This window comes from Protopterus annectens, chromosome 2.part1 (assembly GCF_019279795.1).
Source record: "Protopterus annectens isolate FY-2018-M chromosome 2.part1, PAN1.0, whole genome shotgun sequence".
Classification (NCBI taxonomy): domain Eukaryota; kingdom Metazoa; phylum Chordata; order Ceratodontiformes; family Protopteridae; genus Protopterus; species Protopterus annectens.
The window spans coordinates 1,079,991,043-1,080,014,097 of NC_056729.1; the positions used below are offsets into that span (position 1 = coordinate 1,079,991,043).

Consider the following 23,055-nt stretch of genomic DNA (forward strand, 5'->3'; position numbering starts at 1 on the left):
AGCCTAGAGGGGAGAGGTCCAGATCATCCCTGGCAAAGCAGGATGGTCTGTTGACCACCTCCTTCCATGCTGACAAATATTGCACGCCCTTAGAATGACACCAGAAACTAAGCCAGTTATTAAAGTCAATCATCTTTTGTTTGTTCTGTGGCATCATCCTTGGAGAAGTTAAAATGCTGCTCAGTGCTAGGGTAATACCAGCATGAGGCACATATTCCAAAAGGCCTATGATGTCTTTCTTCATATAGTCTAAGGAGGTACATCTCAGGTCATTCACTCCAACATGCACTATGACTGAGTCATATTCGTAATTGTGATCCAGTGACCTGAGTGCATGCAAAATGTGGCAGATCCTAGCCCCTGATAAGCAACTGACCATAATTTTCTCCTTATGCAGCCTGGTGAGAGGGACATCAGTGTGTCTCAAAATGGAGTCTCCAATGACTAGAATGTTGGATTGTGTGGTGACTTACTTTATGAGCTTAGAGGTAGAGACTCCAGGAGATGTAGCTCTCGCTCTATGTGTTGATGTGGGTGTTGTTTTGAAAGAGTGTGTTTGGGACTGCTGAGGGTATTTCTTATGTGTACTTTGTCTAGGAGGTCTTTGTGGTTTAGGAAGGTTACATGTAAGTGCCTCAGTATATGTGGGCCTATATGTCTGCTTTGAATTGTGCGTGAAGGGTGCAGCATGTGTATACTGACAACTGGTGATGCTGATTGATAGCTAGTGCAATACTGGTATTCATTTCTGTAGTGGCATTCCTGGATGCCGGTACTGAAATAAAATTCCAATACAGTTTTTTGGTGATAACTGCAGGACCAAAGCACTTCAGCACATCCGGCGTGGTATAACCTATAGCAAGCTGCTTGCTACAGCTTTAAAAGCAGAGGACATTCTTATTTTGCTCTTCAACTTGTAATTGAGGGGAGCAGAATTGGGACCTGGCTTGCCCCTAATCTTAGCAGCGTTAACCAAATTGGAATGTGCCTTTTAGGATAGGATAGGTATCAGGGGAAGATGGATATGACTGACAAGGGGTGTGGTAACATGATGAGAGGGCGAACGCAATACTGAAGGAGATAGACAAACAGAGGGAAGATGATGGTGATGGAAGGATTTCACAACCAAAACATACTCGGAGGCTCTAAATAAAAATCTGCCTAAACAGCAGAGACCTCCAAAGCAGACACCCAAGCAACCGCTACCCCAAAACAAAACACATGCAACACATAGCTCACAAAGCCAGTGTGCTGAACAGTCACAGCCCTTAAGGCTAAACAACACACCTGATACACTTGTAATAGGTGATTCTATCGTCAGGCACACTGACGTCCTGCTCACCAGGCTGAACAAGGAGAAGATCACGGTGAGCTGCCTGTCGGGTGCTAGGGTCCGCCACATAACACAAGCACTCAGGTCACTCCAAGGCAAGTACAAATATGACTCAGTCATTGTTCATGCTGGTGTGAATGACCTGAGACGTACCTCCCTGGACTACATGAAAAGAGACATAGAGGAGCTCTCTGAGCATGTAGCCCAGGCCGGTATGACCCTGACCTTGAGTAGCATCTTACCCTCACCAAGAATGATGCCACAATATGAAGACAAGATGACCAATTTCAACAATTGGCTTAAGTATTGGTGTCATTCAAAGGGGATCCAATGCCTGTCAGCCTGGGATAACATGCTCGACAAGCCACAATGCTTTGCTAGGGACGGCTTGCACCTGTCACCCCTGTGCTTTCGGATATTGGCAAAGGCTCTTGCTAATGGACAACACCAAGAAAGGAGGGGGGGGTGTCCATATTCATAAAGGACACACACACCTCAAGATTGGTGGCAACGCACGATGCATCGGAGACCATCCAGCTGCAATTAACCATAGGCAAGACTGCTCTGCAATTTGTAGCATGTTACAGGCCACCCTCTCAAACTCAGGAACTTCACATGGCCTTCCTGAAAACACTGGAGGGGATAAATGTATCTCCAAACACCATCATACTAGGTGACTTCAACTACCCTAATATAGACTGGGAACACTACTCAAGCCCAAACACTCTAGCCCAAAGGTTCCTGGAGTTCATAAACTCAAATGCCATGGAACAATTAGTCACCATCCCCACAAGAGGAGAAAACATACTTGATCTCATCATCACGAACATGGGATCACAATGTTCAACACCGGAAGTATACCCCTCACTGGTGAGATCAGATCATAAACTAATCTCGCTGGAGGTTCTCATCCCCCCACCTGAAATAAAAAAGACCACAGTGAAAAACTTCTCAAAAGCCGACTTCACACTTCTAAAAACTTGTGTGGTCTCCTTTAAGGCCCCTGAGCCAGTGGTAAACATTACTCAAACTGCTGAATCACTTACAAATGCCTTCTACCAGCACCTACAGGACTGCATGGATCAGGCAATCCCAAACAAAACTAAGACTCTTTGTACCAAAGGCAAGCATCCAGTCTGGTGGACCCCAGCCATAAACAAGCTCTACAACAAAAGGAGGAAGCTACTACAAGATAGAACAAAATCCTTGAAAGGTAAGACACCTTTGATCATTATAAGTAAAAAACTAAGAGCTCTCATAAAATCATACAGGGCAAATTTTGAGAGAAAAATCGCCAAGGACTCAAAAGACAATCATAAGGCCTTCTTTAGCTATGTTAGAAACCTAGGAGGAAACTCCCAGATATGCTCAGAATTAGTTCAAAATGATGTGAAGATTACTGCACCTACACACATTGCCAACATACTGGCTGACAGGTTCAGTGCAAATTTCTCCCCCCCCTCCCCCCCAAAAGGAGAGATATCTATACAGAGGATTGTAGCCCCCCAAACATCTCCAACGCCCAGGTGAGAACTGCTCTCTCCAAAGCAAATAACACAGCATCCATGGGACCGGATGGTGTCCCCGGCTGTGGGCTCCACGAACTCAATGAGGAATTAAACCCGCAGTTAGGACAGCTGTTTAATCTTAGCCTCACCTCAGGATACGTACCCAAGGAGTGGCGACTGTGGTCCCACTTCACAAGGGCGGTGCCTCCACTGACCCTGGAAATTACCGTCCCATTAGCTTGACAAGCCTTATCTGCAAAGCCATGGAGAGGATCATAATGGAACTCATAAATAAAGACATAGGGAACTTGCAGACTTTGGATCCAACCCAGTTTGGCTTTGTCAAAGGCAGATCATGCCTTTTAAACTTGGTTGACTTTTTCGAAACAGTCACCAAGGCCATTGATGAGGGTAAGGCAGTCCATACAGCGTACCTCGACCTGGCAAAGGCCTTCGACACAATACCCCACTCAGGTATCATCGAAAAACTCATCAGCTTGAATGTAAACCCATACATCACAAGATGGGTTGCAAACTGGCTAAGTGACAGAACCCACAGGGTCAGAGTTGCTGGCGCCATGTCAGACTCAAAGCCTGTCACAAGTGGTGTCCCACAGGGCTCAGTCCTGGGACCACTCTTGTTCAGCATCTACTTTTCTGAAGTACAAGCAAACACAGGAGGGTTATGGCTAACAAAGTTTGCAGATGACAGCAAACTGGGCGCCATAGTCGAAAACACATCTGACACAGATATCCTTCAGAAGGGCCTCACAGAAATGGATAACTGGTGCCAGAGCCATGGCCTAAAGTTAAACGCCAAGAAATGCATAGTCATACCCTTCGGGAAAAACAAAGTTACCCCTAGCTACCATATAGGTGGCAATCCACTGAGCACAGAAGAAGTCATCAGGGATCTGGGGACCCAGGTTGACAGTAACCTTTCGTTTGACACTCATGTTGCCAAAGTAGTTAGGAAAACCTTCTACATTGCCCACCTGATCATGAAGGGATTCACATCTAAATCAAGGAGGTCATCATCCCCTGTACTCATCACTCATTAGACCTATGATTGAGTACAATGCCCCATTCGGAATGTATCTGACCCGACACCTGCAGCAGCTGGAAAGGCCCCAAAAGTTCCTCACCAAAAGGATAAAGGGTCTCAAAAATATGTCTTATGCTGCCCGACTGAAAGAACTCCAGCTCTATTCAGTCGCATACCGCTTGCTCAGAGGTGACCTGTGCCTGACATATAAGGCCATGTCAAACCCAGATTTGATGAATATGCTTCACCTCAAAAAATCTAGATCCCCCAGAACCACAAGGGCGGGAGTCTTAAACCTTGACACGGTTATTAATAGAACGTGCTGGAGGGACAGATTCATCACCCAGAGACTCCCTATGCTGTGGAACAAAATCCCGGTACATGTGAGGCAGAGCACCTCGCTGGCCTTGTTCAAGAGGAATCTTGACCAATGGATGGGAGATTGCAGATATACCCCAGGGATTACTTCAGTGTCACTGCTTGACAGAGGCACAGCAAAATAATAGGCATAGTTTTCTTCAAACTAAAGGGGTGGCGAAAGTCACATAACTATGGGCTAGGCTTATAAATGCCCTTGGGCAGATAGCCTAGTATGAACCTATGAACCTATGAACCTAACCCCATAGTGCCTTTTTTAGGCAAGGCTCAAAAGACAAACCCACCTCCATACGTATCACAATGGATAAGAAACTAAAAGTAATGCTACTCAATGCCAGAAGTCTAAACCTCAAGATGCATGCACCCAAAACTCTCCTTAGCATGGAGAACATCAATATCTGTGCAGTAACAGAAACCTGGTTCAAGGCTCCCAAGAGCAACCCAGCACTACCAGGTTATACCTCATACCATGCTTTTCGGCCCCAAAACTTGGACCGAACCACAAAAGGAGTGGGAGTATCAATATTCGTCAAAGATACCCACACCTCCAGGTTGGTGGCACAGCACAAAGCATCAGACACTATCCATGTTCAAATAACAGTGGGTAAAACTGCCTTCCAGTTTATAGCCTGCTACAGACCACCCTCCCAAACCCAGTAACCCCTCTCGGCCTTCCTGAGAACACTGGGAAATATGAAGGTCTCTCCAAACACCATTATATTGGGCGACTTCAATTACCCAAACATAGACTGGGAGCATTACTCTAGCTCCAACACCCTACACAAATGTTCCTAGAATTTATAAACTCAAATGCTATGGAACAACTTGTTACCACTCCCACAAAAGGGGAAAACATACTGGACCTGATCATCACCAACATGGGGACTCTATGCTCCAGACTAGAAGTGTATCCCTCACTGGTAAGATCAGACCATAAACTAATCTCACTGGATATTCACATCCCGACCCCACCCCTTGCCTAGAAAACCACAGTGAAAAACTTCTCTAAAGCAAATTTCACACTCCTCAAAACCAAGGTGGAATCCTTCAAAGCCCCCGGGCCTGTGGAAAATATGGCCCAAACTGCAGAATCCTTTATAAACACATTCTATGAACACCTTCAGGAATGCATGGATCTTGCAATCCCAAATAAAACCAAGACCCAGTCCTCCAAAGGCAGACGTCTTGTCTGGTGGAATCCAGCCATAAACAAAATATATAATATAAGGAGGAAGCTACTACATGATAGAGCAAAATCCCAAAAAGGCAAGGCATCTCTGATCAGTATTAGCAAAAAACTACGGGCACTCATAAAATCGTCTAAGACCAGCTTCAAGAGAAAAATTGCACAGGACACTAAGGATAATCACAAGGCTTTCTTTAGTTATGTTAGGAACCTGAGTGGGAATTCCCAGATATGCTCATAATTAGTCCAAAATGACAAAAAATACACCGAACCCACAGACATTCCCAACATCCTAGCTGACAGGTTCAGCACAAACATCCCCCCCCCCTCCCCACCAAAAGGGCAAATATCTATCCCAGCAGAGTGCTTTCCCCCTGACATCTCAGATGCTCAGGTAAGAGCCGCCCTCTGCAAAGCAAAAAACACAGCATCAATGGGACCAGACGGTGTCCCGGGCTGCATCCTACATGAACTCCAAGAAGAGCTAAACCCAATCATAAAACTATTGTTCAATCTCAGCCTTACTACAGGATATGTACCCAAAGAGTGGCGCACAGCAACAGTGGCCCCTCTCCACAAAGATGGTGCCTCAACGGATCCTGGAAACTCCTAAGTCAGTAAACAATTAAGTCAGTAAACAAGAAACTTGGGTCCTTATACAGGATAAAAACCTTCCTAACTCCAACTGCCAGAGCAGCCACTGCCCACTCACACCTTCTCTCTACCCTACTATATGCCTCTCCTGTGCTTACTAACCTTAACAAATCTGACCTAAACAAACTCTCATCTTGTTATAATCATATTGCCAGATTTGTATCTGGCTTGCCCTACAGAACACACCATTGTATTAACCTGAAAAAAACTTGGCTGGATAGAACTTCCAAATCTTCTCCAGCTGTACCAACTCATAGAAGCATTTAAAATCCTTAAACAACCTGAGAACACCCCTGCTCTAAAAAATATAATAATTCCTTACACCAATCTAAGCTGCCTTCGCTCAGCAAATAGACTCCTTGTCCAAACAATTAAATCTTACAACCTAGGTGGTGACGCTCTGTTTGCCAATACCACTGGAAAAATATGGAACTCCCTCGCCAACAACCTCATGCTTATAACTTCACTAGTTCAATTCAAAAAGAGTCTAAAACTCCATTATAAGTCACATTGGCTTTGTCCTTGCACAAACCCAGACTAGCTCTTTGCAGTAAACCAAGCCCATATTAGTTCTTAGTATTATCCAATCCCAAAAAGAACAACTTAGAGAGGGGATATCTAACCTCAAAAGAACAATGTATGTTAGCCAAACTCTAAGCTATAATTTGTCCTAATGACTTTGCTAGCATGTTATTAATGTACAGTATAATGAACTGTAGTATTCTGCATTTGCTAGAGCATGGTAGTTTATGATAGTATGTAAACTGCTTTTTTTCTTTTTCATTTTTGTTCATCTTAAACTCTATTTTGTAACTATCTGTCATTGTAACTCTGTTGGAGCTTTTCTCCCCAGGTCTCCACTGAAAATGGACATGTATCCAGTCGGACTATCCCGGTCAAGAAATGTAAAATAAATAAATAAAAATAAGCTATCGCCCCATAAGCCTGACTAGCTTGGTCTGCAAAGCTATGGAAAGGATCATCATGGACCTCATAAATAAAGATATTGGGGACCTACAGACACTGGATCCTACCCAGTTTGGCTTTGTTAAGGGCAGATCCTGCCTCTTAAACCTGGTCGATTTCTTTGAAACAGTCAACAAGGCCATTGACGAGGGGAAGGTGGTCCACACAGCCTACTTGGACCTCACAAAAGCGTTCGATACAATACCCCACTCGGGCATTGTAGATAAGCTCACCAGCTTAAATATAAACCCCTATGTCACTAGATGGGTTGCAAACTGGCTCAAGGACAGAACCCACATGGTTAGAATTGCTGGAGCCATGTCAGACTCCAAACCAGTTACAAGTGGCATCCCACAAGGCTCAGTCCTGGGACCTCTCTTGTTCGGTATATATTTCTCAGAGGTACAGGCCAACACGGAAGGACTGCGGCTGACCAAGTTCGCAGATGACTGCAAACTGGGTGCCATAATCGACTCTCCAGCCGACACAAGCATCCTCCAAAAGGGCCTCATAGAAACAGACAACTGGTGCCAGAGCCATGGCCTCAAGCTAAACGCCAAAAAGTGTATAGTCATCCCCTTTGGCAAAAACAAAGTGCCCACAAATTACCACATAGGTGGTAATCCATTAAGTACAGAAGAAGTAATTAGGGACCTGGGGACCCAAGTTGATAGCAATCTCTCATTTGACAACCACGTGGCCAAAGTGGTTAGAAGAACATTTTATATAGCCCACCTAATCATGAAGGGATTCACATCTAAATCAGAGAAGGTCATCGTGCCTCTTTACTCATCCCTCATCAGGCCCATAATTGAGTACAATGCCCCTTTTGGGATATACCTTACCAGACACCTGCAGCAACTGGAAAGACCCCAAAAGTACCTCACCAAGAGGATCAAAGGGCTCAAACAGATGCCATATGCTGCCCGGTTAAAGAAACTCCAGTTCTACTCAGTGGCATACCGCCTACTCAGAGGCAATCTGTGCCTGACGTATAAAGCCATGTCCAACCTGGAATTAATGGACATGCTGCACCTCAGAAAATCCAAATCCCATCGAGCTACGTGCTCGAGAGACTTGAACCTCACCACTGAAATAAATAGGACATGCTGGAGGGACAGATTAATAACCCAGAGGCTCCCTTCACTCTGGAATAAAATCCCAGTCCAGGTTAGGCAGAGTCCCTCATTGACTCTCTTCAAGAGGAATCTTGATGAGTGGATGGGAGATTGTAGGTTTACCCCGGGTATCACTTCTGTGTCACTGTTAGACAGAGGCACAGTATACTAACCTCGAAAAAGGGCATAGCAAAATTAATTTAAAATGGGTGGCAAAAGCCAAACACACTCTGGCTAGGCTTATAAATGCCCTAGGGCAGATAGCCTAGTATGAACCTATGAACCTATGAAAAGAGAGTGGAACACAAGAATAGGAGATAGGACAGGATTCAACATCTACAGTCCCTGCCAGATGTGATCCAGTAGGAGATTTCTCACCACTCAAGGTACTATCTTGACTGATCCTTGTTTCAAATGGTGGAGACAGTCTGGGCAGAGATGTGACTCAGTGAGTTGCTGGAAGAGGTGGCCAATTCATGAATCTATCCTCCTTTTGATTATCTCTTCCAAACTGTCTGCCAGGTGTCAAAGGGATTCCAAGGTGTCACCTCCAGTGGCACTGCTACAGGCAGATACGTCAGTCAAGATTACCTGCAGTGGGAGGTGCAGATACTACAGGAGGTGTGAAGGTGACTGTGGTAGTCTGGGACACAGATGTTGATGTTACTTCCAGTGGTGGCATGCTGCCGCCTGTTGAGGTCTAGCAGGCCTAGGCCGCTTTGCAGAAGGGATAGCTACATATCTTGTTGCTGCTGCTTATAGTAGTAAAATAAATGGAAAGAAACAAATAATAAACCAAATAAATGTATGTAATAAAAAAGGTAATGGCAAAGAGGGCAGAGAAGAGAAAAAGTACAAATATAATGAAAAAATAAAGCTGATATGTACTTCAAGTAAGGTTGAGTTATAACCAGTACTCTTGAATGAACAACAAACATTCTTATCAGTTTAGTGAAAAAAACACCCTTGCAGGTCCAGCGCCTTTAAACTCCTGGATTCAGATATATGCGTGCAAAGTTCTTTATAATCCACAGGTTATGTTGGAAACAAGAACGCCAATAAACGAAAAAAACAAATTATCAGTTTAACAAGGGTTTTAGCAGATGCAAGTGAGTGAGGGACCTGAACCACAGCCATCATCACTGTCATCCTGAAAGGCAAAGGATTAACATGATGTGCTGCTTGGACAAGTCATGTGTAGTCTGTAGCTCAACACACAGTACTGGGGTGTCTGAGACAACTGTACATATGCAAAGAAAAATGCTGCTCAGACATACATTCCTTTCAAAGTTACTAAGCAAAGAACACATATATATTAACAGACTACCCCTGAATAAATGAAAGTCCTTGGTCTCGCTGCAGGTTAAACGCTGGGGTCAGCAAAAAAAAAAAGAAATTAAACAGTTACACACCCAGAGGTAGCAGGTTCAAATCCTTATAATATAAAAATCAAAATAATAATGCCAAACAGTTCAACCTTATATTTCCTAGGACTTATATAGAAACTGTATGTATTGAATAAGTAATGAATATAATAAATAACTGCACAAACTCAGCTTGAAATACGATAACTGACAATGAACATAATTACATTGTTCCAAGAATCAATAACTGCATAATGTGTTAAGATATCAATATATATATACATGTCTACCATGAATAAAAAATCGTTACAGTTTATTCAGCGCAATTATACACAAACATATATGCTTTTTATGTCTACATATTTTTATGTTTTTGTATGTCTACATATCTTCGTTTATTTTTAGAACATGCACATTGATAGTTTGAATAATGGCTTCAGTATAATTATTAGAGATCTTTTATTCATGGTAGACATGTATATATATTGATATCTTAACACATTATGCAGTTATTGATTCTTGGAACAATGTAATTATGTTCATTGTCAGTTATCAATAGATATTGATGTCATGTCTTTTGTACATATATGTTTACCTATAGCTTACATATCAGCGTATTAGGAAATCCACAGATAATTACGCATCTATGATCGATAGAGGCGATCTAGAGATTTTTATATGTTGTTATATGTATTCTTATAGACTGCTGTATGCAATTTTATATATTTTTGCACATTTCTGTATGTATTTCAAGCCCTGAAGTTTGTGCAGTTATTTATTATTCATTACTTATTCAATACATACAGTTTCTATATAAGTCCTAGGAAATATAAGGTTGATGCAGATGTCCCTTTAAATAACTCTTTATGCTAATTGTTTGATAATTTGATAATTACTAGAGATATATATGGTTATATTGCATTAATAGACTACCCCTGACACAAATGTCTACCCACTTGAAAAATGGTGCTTATCCATATTTCCACATCTAATGTAATTAGTATAATGAGGCAGACAGCTCAACTTAAAATTTTCATAACACAAGAATGGATGGGAAATTGAGACCACAGACATCACAGAGTGGGAACATAGCTTTAACATGTCAATCCACTTGTCTAAGTACATGGCAGAATGCTCACATAACAGACCCAATAACATTCAACAGTTATAGTGCTGCCTTTGAGCTATGGAAATTATCACAGAAATAGAAGTGATGTATACAAAGGAAACTGTATGAAACTTAATCCGTACTAATTTTAATATTAACAGCTATATATTCTGAAGCAACTATACTCATCCTGATATTTTTGCAGGTGCACATGTCCTGGTGTGCAGCTGCCTGTTCACTGCAATCTATTCAGAGGCTATGAAAAGTAAAAACAGGATTGTGTAATTTCTGTGGATGGCATGTATTGGAAGGTTATATGTTTAGCTAAGATAAGATCTACTTACAGTACATAGGGGTGTCCACTGTTTAACCATCCTCCCTTCAGCCTAGGAGGTCAGGATTGTGGTGAAAGGCACTCTTCTCCCTTGTGTGGGATGCAAGTAGCATGGGTGATAGCCCTTGCTAAACTATTCCAGGCTTTAGTAATTTATAAAGGCCCTTGCCAGCCCTCTTGCATGAGGCTTTTGTTGAAATCCTGACGGGGGAGGTAGAGAAACACTTTTGCCTCCTCTACACACTGCCTCTTCACTTTAAAAGGAACACTACCATCTCCTTCTCCAGCCATGATGTCTCATCTTGAAGAATCACAGGGAAACATGTCAGAAAATTGGTGCTCAAAGTAGTTCTCACATTTATCATTTGTCATGCACTGACAGGCACATCATTTGTGTGACTGATGCCGAGCAATGATAATATAGGATCTGTGTCATTATGGTTCACAATGATGCTTTACGGTGTGAAACATGCAAGTCCTGTGTCCCTGTGTATGTTGTTAAGAAAGTAGACACTCCAGTGACTCCATTTATTTAAGGTTATATGTTAAATTACAGATCCCCCCAGAGGCATGGCAAGTGCAGTACTGCCCACAGGGACTCAGGTGTGTACACAGAATTTAGGCCAATGCTTACCAGGTAATCTCATCTCTCAAGTTAGCAATGCAGAAACAGTGAGTTGAAGCTTAATCAACACAATCACCACACACAAGGTGAATCTGCATGATATAAGCCCAAGGGTAAACAAAGAGAACTATTGTACTATGGAAAAAGACACGGAGCAACAATTTCTGAGCCAACAGCAGCAGAAATTAAGAGAAAAAGTATAAGCCATTTTGAACAGTGTGGCTGTATTTAACTGCTATTGTACTTGTTAACATAACATGAAATATATTTGTCACTACTTGTAAGTGTATGGGGAAGGTGTATTGTAAGAAGGACTGCAAGGTGAAGGCAGTTATTGGGCTTAAAGATTGTCAAGCATAATGGGAGACACTCCCATCAACACATACTCAAGAGTACAGGTTCATCACTTTCTTGCTGGGTTTGTGATACCACTTTCAATACAAAAATTAATTTTTGTATATATTACATATATATGTCATTTGCAAAAAAAACATAGTTACCCTGAAAGAGCAACTCGTGTCACTTTGGTTAGTTGCAGTTGTTTAAGAATAGTTGTATAGGGGACATTTGCTCAGTAAACGTATGTGCCTAACATTAATTAAAGAGAGTAGATACAGATATATAACTGAAAGGCATACAGACAGACACTATACTAAATAGTGAGAGGAAGACATGTGGTGTAAGAATTTTGCAAGACCATTCAGAAAGAAAGCTGCTAATTCTACTGTTTTCTGTTCCTAAAGAGCAATGCCTAAGAAACAAGGGTACAAGAAACACATTGGGAATTCTGGTAAAAAGATGACTCTTATGCCAAATATATGATGCAAATAAAGAGGTGTTACTACAGGCTCTCTGTCTCAATGGATGACCTCTCTTTGGCCTGCATACTGCTTACAATGCCTAATGGGACCCTGACTGGGAAGATGGGGTAGTGAAAGTGAATTTGGTTAGTGGCCATAACTGTTGTTATGAAATGATGTGGTGCAGAACCACTGATATGACATGTCCTGACAAATCTAAAGCTGAATACTTGGCATGCGAAGGTAGGTCAGCAAGTGGCGGGTCATTGAGTGAACCAACTCTAAAGGAGACAGAAGCATTTGTAGCCTCTCTCAGAGGGGTGGCATCTCCACAAGGTCCCACAGTGTGGTACTGTATGTTGAGGCAGAGCTGTAGTAGCCAGCAAGACAATCTACTGTAGATGCCCCAGACATGTGACTCTCTTTTATGTGTAAGACTACCTGTAAGTCCTCTGTTCCCCTTTTTCACTGTCCAAATTATTAAACCTATCTAATTTTCATTATACAGGAACATCGGGGATTACCCTTAAATGGCATTCTGCACAAGGTATGCAATTAAACTATTTAGCTTTTTATTCTTAATATTTGTACACCTCAGTTTCATGTATACTTCTAATGCTGAGTCATATTGTGCTTTGAAGTATTCATAGATGATTCTTTATTCAGTGCTAGGACTGTCTGTGGAACTGCCCCAAGCTGATGCTGGAGGAGCCATAACATCTGATAATGATAGCAGGAAGGAGTAGGTACATTCAGGAGTAAAGAGTCTGCTTCAACAGAATGAATGTGACCACTACACCCCCTAAGCAGACTATTGGACACAGCCTGAAGATACTCACAGCACATAGGAAGGACAGGTTTCTTAGGTCCCTATCCATCAGGAGAGTGTGATATCTCCTATAGACACATATCAGAAACTTCTGCTACCGCCCATAGGCAGAGGCATCCACACAGGGGTGTGTGTAATTGCACTCGCTGGAGATATGACTACTCCCCCTCCCCCAAGGTCGGTGTGTCAGTGGCTGAAATCCAGCATATATGCAGGATAATCACAGAAACACAGGCTAGTACCACCAGACCCATGGCAGAATTAGTGATAATAATTCAGGGTTTGTGTAATGACCCTTGGGAGTGCATGTCCTGTATGTGTGATTATTTGGATAAACTCAGTCACATACTAGAATAGGCTATGTGTTCTCTGGCTCACCTGCCAGGTGTGCGGGCCATCCACAAAGTCAGTTCAGTGCTACTTCTACAGATGTGGATCATCTAGATCCCACTCTTCAACGCTAGCACTTCCACACCTACCTCTGTTGAGGAGGTGTCTACATCCAGAAGAGAATATCTGTGTAGTTATGGCAGTTGTGACAGTGGCACATTCCATAGCAGATGACACTCAGCATCTAGCCAGGGTCATGGCACAAGCAGTGCAATTGCTGATAGAACTAGTTTTCATGAGCGGGTATATGCATGGAATGCTGAAACCTCTACCGTGCATGCCCTGCAGCTGCCCAATACACTGAGCTGCAGTGGTGCAATGATTTCTGAGGCTGTGTTCCAGCAGACCCCACACTGCTACCACCACAGACCCCAGTACATAATGCATTCAAACTTCCACTGACATTGGCCTTCATATACACTTTTACATTAAGCTCTACTGAGCACTGACAGGCAAAAGAAAAAACAGCACTCTTTAATAATGCTCAGCACTCACGCATTTCCTTACAAAAGACACCCACTTGTGCTCCCTTCCCCAGGTGTGCAAATGAGAATAACTGTGCCCTTTCCTTTGCACATTATTACTTGTGTGGTTGACTGTGTCTGATGTACAGCATGAGCAGTCTATGCATGGTAAGCACAGCCTGGTGCTGGTTTTGAAACTATCACTTTTACTGTAGTGTTTCTGCTTTACTCTTGTCCCCATGTTCTGAAGCTGCATGTATACCATTGCCTCTTTGTCAGTGCAACGGCATACCACACCTGCTTCCATCTCACATAATCATCCCCTACTCCTGGCTCCTCCACAGACTCCTTGTCTGACTCCACCTTCATTTCCTGGCACGCTGAGGACCACTGCTCCTGCAAATGCCTCCTGCCTATGATAGTGTGTACTACATACACAGACATTGTTTTTGCATACATGCCAGGACCATACAACAGGGCACCACACTGAATGTATCCAGACAACAAAAGCATAACTTTAGCAGTCCAAGCGCATACTCAGTAAAGTTATTTGTTTCTGGGTGGGCAAGGCTATACCCCTGCTCTGTTTGATTTTGTGGGTCTCTTATGGGTATCATGAGCCTGGGTTATGGGTATATCCAACATTACCAACAAGATGGCCCTGTGGGAAGTCACCTCCTTGAAGAACTTTGCTACAGTTCACAGGTGTGCCATTTATTAGAGTCATAATAACTGGATGGCCTGCACACACATTGTGGATGCTACCCTGTGCATTATAAAAAACCTGGCAGTGGATGCTGTCATACCCTTTACTATTCACATACCTCCTTCCAATTTGAACATGTGAGACCTTCATTTCAGTGCAGGTACAGTCTATTGTTCCAAGTACGCAGGAACATGGGCTATATAATATAAATCTTGCATGGTGTTTGCTCTCTCCTCTGCAGTCCAAGCAAACTGCATATGATCCCCCACATGTTGAAGCATGATACTGAGAAATTGATAAAGTGTTCTCAAGGCAGATGCCCACCATGTCTCCAGTTAGTTACCAAAATGTTCCTGTAGCTAATATACTTAAAGCTTGTATAGCTTATCCACTGAGATATGTACTCTGTGACTCCCATAGGACTGCAGATGAGGCTGACACATGTCCATATTCTTTTGAATGATGTCTCTATCTACACAATAACAGTCTTCAATGTCAGTGCCATGGAGTCCATGAATTGTTACATGCAGTCAGATGACCTGGGGTGTTCGGGGGTAACTTTGCAGACTGTCAGGTATAGCACCAACAGCAGCAGTAACAGCTTCTTGCAGATACGCATTTGCAATGTTGCAGCATCCCCTAACAGTCTTTCACAATTTCCAAATATTCAGCCAGTTTCAAATATGGAGCGAGAGTAAGCACAGCTCCATTGTGCAGCATGTAGACGTTTATGAGTTGCTCTGCCATCATTTTGCCTCATTAAGATATCCCAAGATGCCTGTTATAATAATGCTGCTCCTTACCATGTCATTATAAGGCTATTAGCATATACAGTGCCTGACTGCTGTGCTCAGCCTGACCAATTGTGGTGCTTGGGTTATGGAATCACACTCTCCCGGCATGTGGCTGCTTATCACACAAATTCTGTTAGTGCAATGTGGGAAACTTTTCTGAAACCATCTCGTAGTCTTGCTATTAACAAATCCAAGCAAACTGTCATCAGGGCTCTGCATTAAATACTACTGTATATTGAACAATCTATAATCAGTGTTCTAATTTTTGTTGCACATTTGACTATCTGGGATCTGATTTTAAAATGATCATATTTTTTGACAGCCACACATTTACATTAATTGCCATTTATCCTCATTTGAAGTTGCCGTTATTACATTCCTCTCCCTATCACAAGTTATAAATTCAGTAGGTAAGGAAAGGTCTTCATACAAATGCTGATTTCTTCATATAGAACTTTTTATTCTTAATTGACTATAGTTTCTGCTAGAAGTTATTCACCCTTCTGTTTCTGAATACAATTACTCTGTATGCTTCTGTTTCCTTTCATGCCATCTATCACTTTTCACTAAATGATATAAACTCTTTGGTGTACTTTTTGGCATTATAAATTCACTGCAATCATATTTAGTTAGTTGCTATTTACACATACCTTAAATATTCACAGGCTAAGTAGAACCAGAGGTTTATACATTAATTTAATGAATACTTAATATTATTGTTTGCTTGACAGTGGTGGTAGATTACAATACATAAGAATTTGTACATTTTGCTTAAACATGTGGCCTTCATTTTCTTTTCTTTTACATATTAATCTTAAATCTTTCATGTTTTTACTCCTTGCGATAACATATCTGCATTGAGTCTTACATAATACACTTGCAGCTATTTTCCATAGCCTCACCAGAAAAAAGGCTTTATTTAGCAGGACTGTTTTTTCATTAAAAAGACATACAATAAATTAAACAAATTCATAAAAATATAACAATGTCATGCAATAATTCATTAGGCACACTCATTTCATTAAAAATGTTAACACTTTTCATATAGTGGTCTCTAATAAGGAGCACTACATTTTGTGCTGAAAGAGCTTGTTGCACTGAAAGGAGCACTTATCTGTATACAGACTCTTACATTATTGATGCCTCAGTATGTTCATAGATTAGTGAGAATCAAACCATGCACTTTGTGAGGTAAATACCTTAACCATTAGACAAACCCTCCTATCCGATGTTGGCTGTTGTTTTGTCAGACATTGTGTTACGAGTTTGTAAAAACAGTGCTGTGGGTGCAAGGGGCAAACTCCTACAAAAACTCTATTTGCTAACTTTTTGTCATGAGTTCTCCAATTCAGTTCTCAGCTGGGATGCCTTCTGTGTGTAGTCTGTATGTCCTCCCTGTGTTTGTTTGGGTTAACTCATGGTGGTCCGGTTTCCTCCCACATTTCAAAGACATGCAGTAAGTGGATTGAACACTCTAAACTGGCCATCGTTGTGAGTGTGTGCACATGTTTGTGGTGTGGAAGAACTACGGGCGCAGGGCTATCCACCTGGTGGTGTAAACCTTGGCTGTAGATGACTGTAATTGTTGAAGTGACACTCCGACCTCTGTGCAAAAATTTGAAAAGGGGTTGTGGATGGATGGATGGATAATTTAAGTTGTGATTTTCTGTTTTTTTTTTAGTTTGTCATGAGGTTTAGATGTTTCAGATGTAATAAGATGCACTTGAGTTTACATTTTTAAAGAGCACTTATGAGTGTTTGGCACAGTTGTTCTTTTCATTGTGCCATTCTTGTATTATTGGAATCATGTATTAAGTGTATCCTTTATTTAAAAAAAAAATCATAGCTATTCTAGAGAAATGTATGGGGCTGTACAAATCTGGATCATTGTGTGTGATATTCTGACTCTGTAATAAAGAAGATTATTCTGCTCTGAACTTATAATGCCAATTTAAAATGTTGTCTTTTGAAAACAAAATTTCAAAAGAACATTTTTACAGAATGATAGAGTCAGGGCACTAGAAATTTCAGACAATAACATGACTAAACTGAATAATTACAATCAATTAGTGAAGTGCGCCTTCTAAGAGTATTCTTGACTACATTTATTTATCAAATAACTGCAGATTAAAGTGCACTTAACCAATTAATAAATATATAAGCAAGTAAAAATTAACTACATAACTAAATAAATAAATTATTAAATAAATAAATGCATGCACATTGAAGCAACACATCTGACTTCTTGTTTTGTGTCTCTGTTATGTTCTTGTTACATACATTTCTTTCAGAAAACAATCTGAAAGAAATATACATTCTGTATTACCTTTTTTATCTCTTAAAATACATTTCTGGCAATCACAGAAATGTCTGCACCTAAATTGTCTTACCTGGTAAAATGCGTAGCTTTACAAGGTTCTTATTTATTCAGGATTCATCTTTTGTGAATGTCCTTTTTTTACATATCCTGGTCTGAAATATTTGAAAAACAGTGTCCTCTCTTAACAGTATCCCAAAGTTATGGAAGAACTTGTATCGGTACAGTAACAGTCACACACAGTCACAAACAAAAGTGAAATTGGAGGAACTTCCTGTAAATTACAAAGTGGTAGAATGTATGAAAGAATTTTGAAAATGATCACCTGCACTCAGAACTTTCTTATTCCAGGAAGCAAGAAATAAAAGAACTGTCCTTTCACGCTTTTCTAATTTTGCAACTTTATAACAGACAGAAACAAAATGTATAACATACTTCTGTCATGCTTTGTGTAAAAATACAATAGTTTGCAGTAAACATAGACACTCATGTTAGAAATAAAACAAACCAGTGCCTTTCATTTGATGTACACTGCATTTGTCTTTTGGGTAGGACTAGTGTTCTTTCCTATTACTGTCTGTTGTAGACTTCATGAATTAATAGTAGCAAAATCCAAACATAAGTATTTTATTTTGTTACAGTTAGAAAGAAACCTTTTTTCACATCTTCTGGGTTGCTTCATTTACAGTTTTCAAGAGTACTCTCTCGAATCTAGGAAGCTTGCACTCCACGTTGTGAGAGCAGACAAAGTCAAAAGTCTAATATGACTGATATGAAAAACATACTTGGAAAAACAATGCTCTCTTCTGCATGTACCTCACCAGACACCAGCGAAATGCTGGAGAGACCACAGAGGTTTCTCGCCAATAAAATACAGGTCTTCTAAACCATGACTTACATGGATAGACTGAAAGTCCAGTCACAGTCCTCTGTATCATATAGACTGCTGACAGGTGACTTGTGCCTGGCCTACAGGGTAGTCTATGATCCTGCCCTGATGGATATGCTGCATATCTGCAAGTCAAATGGCATAAGAGCCACTCACTCTAGGGATCTTAACCTAGGCTGTGACATTAACAGAACATGCTGGAGAGACAGCTATATCTCCCAGAGAATGTCTCTGCTCTGTAATAAACTTCCAATTCATGTGAAGGCGAACTCCTGACTGACTGTATTAAAACGCAACCTGGTCAAATGGATGGGAGACCTTAAATTCACCTCAGGAGTGGCACCCAAGTTCCCTCATGGACAGAGGTAGTCAGTGCTTATCATAGACTCACTCTGAAAATTATGTCCGTCTAACCAATGACAATTAAGGCAACTCAGGAGTAACATGGCTAGGCATGTAAGGTCTCTAGGGCTGCTAGCCTGGTAACCTCCTATGAACCTATGAACCTATAATACAAAAAGTGACACTATCTGCTATAGAAACTCATATTTGTCCCTCTCATCTGCAATATTTTCATTAAAGTTCTAAAATCACAATCAGAAATGATTAGCGGCCAGCAGTTCTTCAGATGCATCTTAGCTTTTTCTCATATAAATTTTAGTAACCGTCATCTCTTTATAACTCATTAGAAACTCCCAGAAATACCCTTTTTCTCTATCAGAGATGTATAACATGAATAGACTATTTATCTAGTCTTGGAGTTCTAGTACAATTAAAAGTACATAAATCTGCATTTAATTCATTCAAACTAATCATTTGATTAATAGCCGTTTGCGAGTCAGTGGCAGTAGTACCCCACAAACCCACAACAAAATCCTCAACTGCATCACAAGTAGTATCTTTCATAGTATGAAGTATGGCATCTCAGTTTACAATTCCTTCCATATAACCATTATCATATTAAACAAACTTTCCCTAAACAGCAACAGTCTCTCTCATTTTCATACTATAAGATTGCTTTTCAATAAGTCTGACATGTTGGTTTCATTTTCTTCATAAATTCTCCACCCAGTTTCTAAACAGTGTAATGTATTTTGTACCAGTATTCTAGCAAAGCCTTTAGCTATCAGTCTATAGCTATATATGTTCAACAAACACACTGCCTTATTGGCATATGGGAAGTAGCGCCATGCTACCTTCTCTCTGACAGTGTGGGCAAGTCTATATCCCTGCTCTGTTTGATTTTGTGGGTCTCTTATGGGTATCATGAGCCTGGGTTATGGGTATATCCAACATTACCAACAAGATGGCCCTGTGGGAAGTCACCTCCTTGAAGAACTTTGCTACAGTTCACAGGTGTGCCATTTATTAGAGTCATAATAACTGGATGGCCTGCACACACATTGTAGATGCTACCCTGTGCATTATAGACAACCTGGCAGTGGATGCTGTCATACCCTTTACTATTCACGTACCTCCTTCCCATTTGAACATGTGAGACCTTCATTTCAGTGCAGGTACAGTCTATTGTTCCAAGTACGCAGGAAAATGGGCTATATAATATAAATCTTGCATGGTGTTTGCTCTCTCCTCTGCAGTCCAAGCAAACTGCATATGATCCCCCACATGTTGAAGCATGATACTGAGAAATTGATAGTGTTCTCAAGGCAGATGCCTGAGATACCCCACTATGTCTCCAGTTAGTTACCAAAATGTTCCTGTAGCTAATATACTTAAAGCATGTATAGCTTATCCACTGAGATATGTACTCTGTGACTCCTATAGGACTGCAGATGAGGCTGACACATGTCCATATTCTTTTGAATGATGTCTCTATCTACACATTAACAGTCTTCAATGTCAGTGCCATGGAGTCCATGAATTGTTACAAGTAGTCAGATGACCTGGGGTGTTCGGGGGTAACTTTGCAGACTGTCAGGTATAGCACCAACAGCAGCAGTAACAGCTTCTTGCAGATACGCATTTGCAATGTTGCAGCATCCCCTAATAGTCTTTCACAATTTCCAAATATTCAGCCAGTTTCAAATATGGAGCGAGAGTAAGCACAGCTCCATTGTGCAGCATGTAGACGTTTATGAGTTGCTCTGCCATCATTTTGCCTCATTAAGATATCCCAAGATGCCTGTTATAATAATGCTGCTCCTTACCATGTCATTATAAGGCTATTAGCATATACAGTGCCTGACTGCTGTGCTCAGCCTGACCAATTGTGGTGCTTGGGTTATGGAATCACACTCTCCCGGCATGTGGCTGCTTATCACACAAATTCTGTTAGTGCAATGTGGGAAACTTTTCTGAAACCATCTCGTAGTCTTGCTATTAACAAATCCAAGCAAACTGTCATCAGGGCTCTGCATTAAATACTACTGTATATTGAACAATCTATAATCAGTGTTTTAATTTTTGTTGCACATTTGACTATCTGGGATCTGATTTTAAAATTATCATATTTTTTGACAGTCACACATTTACATTAATTGCCATTTATCCTCATTTGAAGCTGCCATTATTGCATTCCTCTCCCTATCACAAGTTATAAATTCAGTAGGTAAGGAAAGGTCTTCATACAAATGCTGATTTCTTCATATAGAACTTTTTATTCTTAATTGACTATAGTTTCTGCTAGAAGTTATTCACCCTTCTGTTTCTGAATACAATTACTCTGTATACTTCTGTTTCCTTTCATGACATCTATCACTTTTTACTAAATGATATAAACTCTTTGGTGTACTTTTTGGCATTATAAATTCACTGCAATCATATTTAGTTAGTTGCTATTTACACATACCTTAAATATTCACAGGCTAAGTAGAACCAGAGGTTTATACATTAATTTAATGAATACTTAATATTATTGTTTGCTTGACAGTGGTGGTAGATTACAATACATAAGAATTTGTACATTTTGCTTAAACATGTGGCCTTCATTTTCTTTTCTTTTACATATTAATCTTAAATCTTTCATGTTTTTACTCCTTGCGATAACATATATGCATTGAGTCTTACATAATACACTTGCAGCTATTTTCCATAGCCTCACCAGAAAAAGGCTTTATTTAGCAGGACTGTTTTTCATTAAAAAGACATGCAATAAATTAAACAAATTCATAAAAATATAACAATGTCATGCAATAATTCATTAGGCACACTCATTTCATTAAAAATGTTAACACTTTTCATATAGTGGTCTCTAATAAGGAGCACTACATTTTGTGCTGAAAGAGCTTGTTGCACTGAAAGGAGCACTTATCTGTATACAGACTCTTACATTATTGATGCCTCAGTATGTTCATAGATTAGTGAGAATCAAACCATGCACTTTGTGAGGTAAATACCTTAACCATTAGACAAACCCTCCTATCCGATGTTGGCTGTTGTTTTGTCAGACATTGTGTTAAGAGTTTGTAAAAACAGTGCTGTGGGTGCAAGGGGCAAACTCCTACAAAAACTCTATTTGCTATTTTTTTGTCATGAGTTCTCCAATTCAGTTCTCAGCTGGGGTGCCTTCTGTGTGTAGTCTGTATGTCCTCCCTGTGTTTGTTTGGGTTAACTCATGGTGGTCCGGTTTCCTCCCACATTTCAAAGACATGCAGTAAGTGGATTGAACACTCTAAACTGGCCATAGTTGTGAGTGCGTGCGCATGTTTGTGGTGTGGAAGAACTACGGGCGCAGGGCTATCCACCTGGTGGTGTAAACCATGGCTGTAGATGACTGTAATTGTTGAAGTGACACTCCGACCTCTGTGCAAAAATTTGAAAAGGGGTTGTGGATGGATGGATGGATAATTTAAGTTGTGATTTTGTGTTTTTTTTTTTTAGTTTGTCATGAGGTTTAGATGTTTCAGATGTAATAAGATGCACTTGAGTTTACATTTTTAAAGAGCACTTATGAGTGTTTGGCACAGTTGTTCTTTTCATTGTGCCATTCTTGTATTATTGGAATCATGTATTAAGTGTATCCTTTATTAAAAAAAAAAATCATAGCTATTCTAGAGAAATGTATGGGGCTGTACAAATCTGGATCATTGTGTGTGATATTCTGACTCTGTAATAAAGAAGATTATTCTGCTCTGAACTTATAATGCCAATTTAAAATGTTGTCTTTTGAAAACAAAATTTCAAAAGAACATTTTTACAGAATGATAGAGTCAGGGCACTAGAAATTTCAGACAATAACATGACTAAACTGAATAATTACAATCAATTAGTGAAGTGCGCCTTCTAAG

At 40.6% G+C, this 23,055-nt stretch overlaps 1 protein-coding gene across 1 annotated transcript in view; it reads right to left on the reverse strand.

The window, feature by feature from the left end:
* LOC122794935 overlaps nt 1-18,181 on the reverse strand; it is a 533,471-nt gene extending 515,290 nt beyond the window's left edge. Inside the window, exon 1 of the mRNA XM_044063530.1 lies at nt 17,993-18,181. The gene's annotated coding sequence lies outside the window, so the exon portion shown is untranslated. The remainder of the gene's footprint in view (nt 1-17,992) is intronic.
* Nucleotides 18,182-23,055: the final 4,874 nt, after the last annotated feature.